Consider the following 10058-nt stretch of genomic DNA (forward strand, 5'->3'; position numbering starts at 1 on the left):
GTAAAATATGTTATTTTAAAATAACATATATCTTGAACTAGTTTCAAGAAAATAGTTCAAATCAATATATTTTAAAAGCCTATAGTATACTTTAAAAAGTATCATTGGAGTAGGGAGGAAACCCAATAAGACAATTCCTTCTAAACCATTTGGCAAAAAGTGGGAACTTAGAATAGTTACCTAATGCAGTCCATTTGTCTGTTGAACTGATAGTACCATGATTCAAGCAACACACCATTTCTGGCTTATGTAGCCAAAATTACCACCTTTGACTTCCATTTCAATGTATGCTTCCATCTGACTTCGTATAAATATATAGGGCTCTTTAGATTCTGTGTTTGGCATTATCACAATTTTTGCTTGGCTCAGACAGGGCAGGTTGATTATCATTAAAGTGTTATTTATTTCTATTTTATTAAGCCCCTTTTACATTCATGTTACAGGTTAATTTATACTTTTATTTCATGCACTACTTGGCTTTACTGATTAATATGCCCCATGGCATTCAATAAAGTCAGGCAGTGGAGGAAATAAGAGTGGTATTAATTTCTAACATTGCTATAAATTTGCCTTAATAAAACTAGCTCAATAACATTACAGAAGTAATACAATGGATGCTTCCAAATTGTTAGCAAAGATGCAACTAAACAGTTTTCCTTCCTGAATTTCACATAACACTATTGCCTTTTCTTTGAAGTGTGGAAATGAAACCTGCCATATATTTTTTCTCTCTTTAAAAGGTAATCTAATAGTTGGCATGATAACACAGTACACAGCTCTCCATTTGACTTATTCCAATATGCCTTATTCAGACTTTAGGTTACAAACTGTGCAAATTAGCACAAGCTCTCAGGCCTCTGGGATGGGTGAGTGAAACTTTATTCATGTAAGAATTTTCATAAATATTAATATTAGGTCTGCAGAATCGTTTGTTCTTCTCTAATCTATTAATGTTCAATTCCAATAATAAATATGATTACTACAAAATCTGAAAATATGGAAGGGCTAGTGAAAGTCTACATGCTAGGTTTTTTTTTCCAGTTAACCCAGCTCTCTCACCCCAATTGTTCAATGAAATAAGGTTAGAATTAGGATTTATAGGAATTTATAAAAACGAGGACACACTGCTATCCACTGAATTTTGGCTCACAAAACTTTGATGATAAAGAATGTATTCCATTATTAAGTAACCAAATTCATGCATTAGAAGAGAACACTTATTCTCTCCTTTTCATTTATTAGCCAGGCTAGCCAAAATATTGTTACGAATTGGAAATTTGCCTTTATCTCCATTATTCCAAAAAAGTAAGGGCACTTTACCCTGTGCTTTCCCTTAGCTTTTCAATAATGTCTTTGAATAGCATTTATGGGCTGGAAGGAGATTTGATAGAGAAAAGCAACAAATGGAAATGTGTTCATTGAACAGATATTTGTTTATCAGCTTTTGTACAAGGCTGGGGATAGAACTGTGAAACAGTTTTACCAGTTTGTTCTTTATTTAATATATAGACCTTTTTTTTTTTTTTTTTTGAAGTAGGGTCTCTGTCTGTAGCCCAGGCTGAAATGCAATGGTGTAATCATGGCTCACTGCAGCCTCAACCTCCCAAGCTCAAGCCATCCTCCCGCCTCAGCTTCACAAGTAGCTGGGACTACAGGCACATGCCACCATACCTGGCTAATTTTTAATTTTTTTGTAGAGATGGAGTCTTGCTATGTTTCCCAGGCTGGTCTCTAACTCCTGGAGTCAAGCAATCCTCCCACCTTGACCTCCCAATGTGTTGGGATTACAGGCATGAGCCATCATGCTCGGCCTAGGCTTGCTCTTTTACTTATTTTAATAAATGGTGAAATTTCACACCATTAGTAAGGAAGCTATTTTGGGACAGATTTTTTTTTTGTTGTCTGTTTGTCTTTGGATGAGGAACTTCTGCATTCATTAAATCCCCCTCAAATCATACCAGACAAAGCAGTAGGCACCTTTGCTCACCAAACAGCTCAAGAAATGGTGGCAGGGTGAGTCATTCTCTTTTTTTTTTTTTTTTTGAGATGGAGTCTCGCTCTGTCACCCAGGCTGGAGTGCAGTGGCACAGTCTCGGCTCACTGCAAGCTCTCTCTCCCAGGTTCAAGTGATTTTCCTGCCTCAGCCTCCTGAGTACCTGGGGCTATAGGCACCCGCCGGCACACACGGTTAATTTTTCTATTTTTAGTAGAGATAGGGTTTCACCATATTGGCCAGGCTGGTTTCGAACTCCTGACCTTGTGATCCGCCCTCCTTGACATCCCAAAGTGCTGGGATTATAGGCGTGAGCCACTGCGCCCAGCCAGATGAGTCATTCTTATACCCACTCAGCACTCTGAGGTTTTTTTTTTTTTTTTTTTTGAGGCAGAGTCTTGCTCTGTCGTCCAGGATGGAGTGCAGTGCAGTGGCATGATCTTGGCTCACTGCAACCTCTGCCTCCCCGGTTCAAGTGATTCTTCTGCCTCAGTCTCCAGAGTAGCTGGGATTACAGGCGCCTGCCACCATGCCTGGCTAATTTTTGTATTTTTGGTAGAGATGGGGTTTCACCATGTTGGCCAAGCTGGTCTCGAACTCCTGACCTCAGATGATCCACCCCCCTCAGCCTCCCAAAGTGCTGGGATGACAGGCATAAGCCATGGTGCCTGGCCACTCCGGGCATATTTTGAGACTTTTACTAAATCAGCTTAATAGAATGATTTAACACCTCCTCCTTTGCCCCAGTTCAAATGAATCCAAGCCTATTAGATAAGAGGATTTGATATTTTCATATTTTCCTTTGCTCAGCTTTTGGTTGAAATTACATTTTCAGATAACTCACATAAAAAAGATGTGCCTTTTCATGTTAATATATTTATGCAACTTCCAGCTTTATGAGAAAGTAAGAATTTAATTTTTACTGTTTCTGCTACTAAACCCAAACTGATCTTCTTTGCTTTAAAAATGAAATATTCAGAATAAACAATTCTAGGTTGGGTGAGGTGGCTCACGCCTGTAGTCCCAATGCTTTGGCAGGCTGAGGCAGAATTGCTTGAGTCCAGGAGTTTGAGACCACCTGGGCAACAGTGAGACCCCATCTCTAGAAACAAACACAAGCAAACAAACAACAACAACAACAAGAGGTGGCTCACACCTATAATCTAATCCTAGCAGTTTGAGAGGCTAAGGTGGGAGGATCACTTGAACCCAGGAGTTCAAGACCAGCCTGGGCAACGTAGCAAGACCCCATCTCCACAAATAATTAAAAAATTAGCTGAGTGTGCTGGCATGTGCCTGTGATCCCAGGAACTTGGAAGGCTGAGGTGGAAAGATCACTTGAGCCTAGGAAGTTTCAGTGAGCTGTGATCGTGCCACTGCACTCCAGCCTGGGTGAAAGAGCAAGGCCCTGTGTCAAAAAAAAAAAAAAAAAAAAAAAAAGCATTTCTAAATCATTCCTCAAACTACTTTTAGTAAGAAGCTATCTTCAAAGGAATAATCTACATCCTGGATCCTGAGAATGATCGATCACTCAAAAGCAAAGCAACAATTTTAGAGACTTGGGAGTCCCATTTTAGAAAGAAGAACATTTGTTTCCAGAGTCCTCCTTACATCCTGAGCTAGAAAATAAGAGAATTCCATTGGCTTATCCATCTTCAGGTAACCATTCACTTATAAACATGCTGATGACTCAGGGACTTGAATCAATCTACACAGGCAGTCATCTATACAAGCCTTTATTTGCTTTAGGAAGTCTGTTAGCTACTGAAGTTTGATGTGTTTTTATAAATTTTTATGAAGTAGACTAAACTTAGTTTATTATATTTCAGAATGGATTTGACAATGCCTTTGATTGACCTCGCAGCTGCTCAACACACAAAGGTACCTAAATTTGATACTCTTCAGTCATTAGGCTAAACTCTGGCAAAAGTTTTCCTTTCTTTTTATTTTATTTTTTGAGATGAAGTCTCACTCTTGTTGCCCAGGCTGGAGTGCAATGGCATGATCTTGGCTCACTGCAACCTCTGCCTCCCAAGTTCAAGCGATTCTCCTGCCTCAGCCTCCCAAGTAGCTGGGATTACAGGCATGTGCCACCACACCCATATTTTTATTTTTAGTAGAGACGGGGTTTCACCATATTGGCCAGGCTGGTCTTGATCTCCTGACCTCATGATCCGCCTGCCTCGGCCTCCCAAAGTGCTGGGATTGTAGGCGTGAGCCACCACGCCCGGCCTTTTTTTTACTTTTATATTTTTTGTTGGTCTCAAATTCCTAGACTCAAGGGATCCATCCATCTCAGGCTCCCTAAGTTCTGAGCCACCATGCCCATTCTTATCTCAATACAATTTCCTCATTTGATTAGAAGGGAAAACTTTTGGGTGGGCACGCTGGCTCACGACTAATCCCAGCACTTTGGGAGGCCGAGGCGGGTGGATCACATGAGGTCAGGAGTTCAAGAAGAGCCTGGCTAAGATGGCAAAACCCTGTCTCTACTAAAAATACAAAAAATTAGCCGGGCGTGGTGGCGGGCGCCTGTAGTCCGCTGCTGGGGAGGCTGAGGCAGGAGAATGGCATGAACCCGGGAGGTGGAGCTCACAGTGAGCGGAGATCGCCCCACTGCACTCCAGCCTGGGCGACAGAGAGAGACTCTGTTTCAATCAATCAATCAATCAATCAATAAAATTTAGCCTGTTGTGGTGGTGTGCACCTTTAGTCCCAGCAACTTGCGGGCTGAGGTGGGAGGATCACTTGAGGCTGGGAGGCAGAGAGGTTGCAGTGAGCCTGGATTGCACCACTGTATTCCAGCCTGGGTGACAAGAGCAGGACCCTGTCTCAAAAAAAATAAAAAAAGAAAAAGATAAAGAAAAGATGGGAAAATCAGACCTGTTGGTGAAATGAGTTAGGCAGTGAATTGAACCAAAATGTAAAGTTCTATGTTTTTAGCTAATAGGAAATAAAATATACTGTTGGTAACCCCTCAGAACTTTGAATCCATGTATGATTACATTGCTTGATAGTTTTCCCCCCAATACTATCTAATCTGAAATTATTGCAAATAAAATGCAAATTAAACAATGCTAAACATATATTCATCTTAAATCTCGGTTCTATAAGTATATCTAAAACTTAGTCTGCAAAAATGTACTATTTTAATAATCCATTCTTTTTTTATCTTAAATGTACTATTTTAAGGAAAGCAAGCTTATTAGGAAAGAAAAGGAGTAATAGAATGGCTACCTCATAGACAGAGCCAAGCACCAGTAATTCCATCTCTTGCCAAATCTTGTCCTGGGGTAACGATTGAATGCTAACAGACCTGGGTCAGTTGTAAAATAGTTTTTCAAATGTTGTATAAAAAATAAATAACATATGTAGAAAGCAAATAAAACTTATTTGGTGACAACTAGATTATATTGATACAATTTTAAGTTTCAGATAGTCTCAGCTTAAATCTTTAGTGAAATACATTAATTTTTCAATTGATCAGGACTCATCAAAATATATATGAATGTGAGATGAAGGGTGCTAAAATTTTCCCCTCTCCTGGATTTTTTTTAAACAACTACATTAATTACTACCCTTTGAGAATTAGAATATTATTTTCTTTTTGAAGGGAAACATTATACTCTATAGAATGACTTGTACTGTCTTTTGTGCCATTATTAATACATTTCCTGTTTAAGGAAATGACTTTTTTTTTTTTTTTAACATGATAGTTTAAACTTCAAAATAAGTGCTATTGACTTTTAAAATATCTTATTAATGTCATTCTGGGCATGAAGAATAAAGTGTGGAAAATGCTTGTCATAATAATCCTATTGTCATGATATTCTCCTTTTTGAATAAAATAGCTCACATTTGTTGTTTCTTTCCTGGGGAGTGGCAGTTGGGAAAGAGGAAAGTAAGTTTTGTAGATAAAGCAAACAGATCCCTCACTTTTAGATTAATGAAGGATATGGTGATTTTTAAAAATACAAATATATACTCTACCTATAATATGTATTAAATGTCAGATACATCTTCTAGAAATCTTGCCCTCATATTTACAACGGCCATATAAATGTCCTCATATAGTTCTACCTAATTGATTCTGTTTCCTTCATTTCTGTTTTTCTGTTCTTTCCTTTCAATCAGCTTCCTAAGGTTGAATATTTTTCTGTTCTTATTGCCTTCATCAAAACCACCACTTAAACTTTAACGAGATTAAAATTGAGATATTAAGCACAGAAAATAGGAAAAACAAAAGTTTTAACTGAATTTTTTATGTTATATACTTGAAGCATATTTCATGAATGAATAACATACATGATTAACATGCATTTAAAATAGTATGTAGCTTGCACAATGAAAATGTTATCATTTACTGAGTGGAATCTGTATTTTCATTTAATTTAATATTTTTCACTTACAAAATTAGCAAGGTAGTTATGCAGCATATATATATGCATATGTTTTATAAAAGCATATATTTTAAAGTTTTTCCTTTTGGGAAAAAATACATGTATATAGTTATTGAGGCTTTACTCTTAAAACCAAGGTGACCTTCAGTTTTGAAAAGTACAGAGCAGTATAATGAATGATTAACAAATTATACTCTGCAAAATAAGCCTTAGCTGTGCATTAATACTAGTAAATATGATTTCTGCATTCTTATTTGTGCTAGGCAATGTGCTAAATGCTTTATATACATTAACCTCATTTCAGTTCATTTAACTTCATAAGAAAGCCATTGGTTAGGAATTTTTACCCTCATTTTACAGGTGAGAAAACGGAAACGGAGTTGAATGACTTACTCAACGTCTCAGAGTTAATCAGTGGTAAAGTTAGTATTTGGATTCATGGCTATCCAATTACATATACAGCATGTTGAACAAGATAAAGAGGTTTAAAATACCCGTAAAATTTTTGATTAGATAAATATGATGTGGAAAAATATAATTAGTAAATGTTAGAAGACAGAGTTTAAGAGACAAGGATATGATGCATAACCCCTTTCCTCCTGTAGAAGTAGATGAGAAAGTTGTAGTAGAGGAGATGCAATGATAGTTCTGTAAAACTGTGAAGTAAGAATTGATTATTTGCTTGATTCATTAATTTACTTAACTAGGCTTTTATTGGCCACTCTTGGATGGTGGTATAGAAAGATCAGTAGGAAACATGCCTTCTTTTACAAAGTTGACAGTCTTTTGAGTATGTAGAGCATCCACGGGTAAGTAGTGCAGAGGTTCAAGAATGACTATAGATTGTACTGATTACAAAGGAAGGTATGTAATCTAGAAAGGAGTGCACGGTGGGTGGGAAGGAGACCTATCCTGAGTTTTAAAGTTCATTATGTGAGGCAGGTAGTATGGTCAAGATTTCAGGTAGAGAAAACAGGTGATAGAAAGCCAAGAAGGTTCATATGACATATGAGAGTGGGTAGGTTAGTGCAGCAATTGATGAACCTGAAGACAAACAGATAGAAAGACTAGATCTTCCAGGGCTGAACAGGATAGAGGTTGCTGTAAGGCTGTGGGGAAGAGGCGTGGTGAGATCCACGTTAGGACAAACATGCTGGCTGTAGTGTGGAGAGAGGGTTGGAGAGGGGCCATGCTGGAGAAAACCAGTTAGGAGGCTGTTGCAGACAGGAGGAAAGTGACAAGGGCCTGATGGTGGGCAATAATGGGGGTTTTAGTGAGAAGGGGAAAGCCCAGGATATCAAAGAAAACAAGAGAAGAAAAGTTTCAAGGAGGAAGAAACAGTAAACAGTATCAAATGATATAGAGAAAAGATATTCATTGGGTTGAATAACAAGATCTCTGGTGACTCTTGCTAGAGAAGCAAGTGTTAGTGGTTCACAGAGAAGCCTTGGGGTGGGGGAGTGACCCGGGGGTGAGTGGGAAGGAAACACAGTGAGTGCCCAGTGTTTTCCTTTGCTACTCCCTGTGCTGATTTCCTCCTCTACTTCCAATCTTGGGAAAGAAAGAAAACATTGGACAATTAGTGAAAACTAGTGCATGCTATAAGCCTCAAAATGACCCTATGATGTTGGGCCCACTGAGATCTTTATTTTCTAGGTGGGGAACAGAGAGTTTCAGAGATTTATAGCCCAGCCCAAGATCCACAGTCAGTAAATGGCAGGGCTGTAGTTCTAATCCAGGTCAGTGTGATTCCAGAGCTCATAGTCTCACCACTACCCTCTTCTAGAATTTAGAGTCTTCATGCGTGCTCTTCTCTCCTTCCCTCTCAAGACTATTTGCAATCATGGAGCTAATAGACCTATTTTCACCAAAACATAAATGATGGGCACAGCTTATTAAGGGTTTTTTTTTTTTTTTTTTTTCTGGATGTATTTTGAAATGACCATTGGATGTACTTCTTTTGCATTTTTATTGTGAAATAAAGCACCATTTTTGGCACTTTATGTAAGTGGAATCATTTGTATTCTTCTGTGTCTTGCTGCTTTTGCTCAAAACTACATTTTGCGATTCATCCACATTAAGTGTGGCATTAGTGCATTCATTTTCAATGCTGAATAATATTTCCTTATATGAATTTACCATGTTATTTGCCATGCTGTTTTATTCTTTAGGGACTTGTGGGTTATTTCTAGTGATGAACAATTATGACTGATGTTGTCTCTTTTTTTTAAAGTTCATTTTTCTGTTCAAGAAGCTCTAAGAATGCGATTTTAAACATCTTTAAGTATTTTAGGAGGTCAGGATCCCTTTCCAATTCCCTTGAAATGAAACCTGACAGGTGGTTCCTGTGGGTTCCTGATTTGTTTACTCATGAGACCAAACCTGAGAAGTATGAGGAGCATTTCTAAATTAAAATGTTTAAATAGGTCAGGTGAACTGAAAAAACAAAGAAACACTTATTACCAGATCTCCCATTTCCCCTAGCTCTTCCACTTCATTGTTGCAATCTTAGCTAAATGCAGTCAGCTTGCATATTTTCCTGCATCGGTCCTTTGATCAGTAAAGTAATTTCTTTTCCTTCCTTTGTGCAAATCTTTTGATTATATTAAGTTCATTCTTTAACGACCAAATATGGTAAAAAATATTAACAATTTGAATAATTTTAGCAACTATCTAAAATAACTTATTTTGCAGGGGATAAAACTAGAAATATTTAATTTTATAAAATGAATCATCAAAATATAATACAACCAGTAATAAGATCATAGTGTATCACATATTTTAATAACAACATATAAGATAGACACAGTGTAGTACAGAGGTTCAGGGTATAGGCTCTGGAGTCAGAAAGACCGGGTTCAAATTTCAACTCTACTTCTTACTGCCTGCATCAATGTGGTGAATTTCTTAACCTTCTAGAAGTAGCTTTCCTCAATTATAAGATAAGGATAATAGTAGTATCTATTTAATAGGGCCGTTGTGACCATCAAGTAAAACACCTCAATAAATGTTAGTTGTTGTTGATATATTTAGCACATCCAAAGGGTAGAATAACCAGAGTATTTATTAACAAATCTTGAGAGAGATAGTTATCTGCTTATGTTATAGCTATTTATTCAACATTTAATAGGTTCATCTTCTGAGGCAGAGGTTGTGGATCAGACAAAAGTACAACTTGTGGAGGTAAGACAATTAGAAAATTGTAATCAAGTGGCAATATTAAATAAAATATATTTGGAAACATAAAGTAGGAAGTGATTGCAGAATGTGGATCATTTGAAGGTACAACTTTCTAGGAGTTGTATTTTGAATTTGATCTCAAACGAAGTAATAGTCACAACTTTGCCACGAAGAAAATTGAAGTTCTTCCAGAAAATGTGTGTATGTAAAGAACAGAAGGAAAAATGAGTACGACCTCTTTTAGGGGACAATAGGGATGGAAACTGTGAATGGAATGGGTGAAGTAGGGAGAAATAATTGGTGGAATATTTGATAAACAGCTTTTCTTAAGACTCATATGTTTATTAGATGGTAGGAAAATAAAAAATTCAGTTCCATTTGGATTGGCTTACTGAATTATAAACTTATTAAGGCAAAATGTGACCAATCTGGCAGATTAAAGAAAAGTGGTAATATTTTGGCAAAATAAACTTTCTATATTTTCT

General features: G+C 37.3%; 1 long non-coding RNA gene across 1 annotated transcript in view; it reads left to right on the top strand.

Annotated features, from left to right (window-relative positions):
• The window catches only part of LOC108527139 (uncharacterized), a 15648-nt gene extending 6072 nt beyond the window's left edge, over positions 1 to 9576 (top strand). Inside the window, exons 2-3 of the long non-coding RNA XR_001884711.1 lie at positions 3823 to 3874; positions 9524 to 9576. This is a non-coding gene — a long non-coding RNA (uncharacterized LOC108527139). The remainder of the gene's footprint in view (positions 1 to 3822; positions 3875 to 9523) is intronic.
• The last annotated feature ends 482 nt before the right edge of the window (positions 9577 to 10058 follow it).

This window comes from Rhinopithecus bieti, unplaced genomic scaffold, assembly GCF_001698545.2.
Source record: "Rhinopithecus bieti isolate Rb0 unplaced genomic scaffold, ASM169854v2 scaffold_3062, whole genome shotgun sequence".
Lineage (NCBI taxonomy): Eukaryota > Metazoa > Chordata > Mammalia > Primates > Cercopithecidae > Rhinopithecus > Rhinopithecus bieti.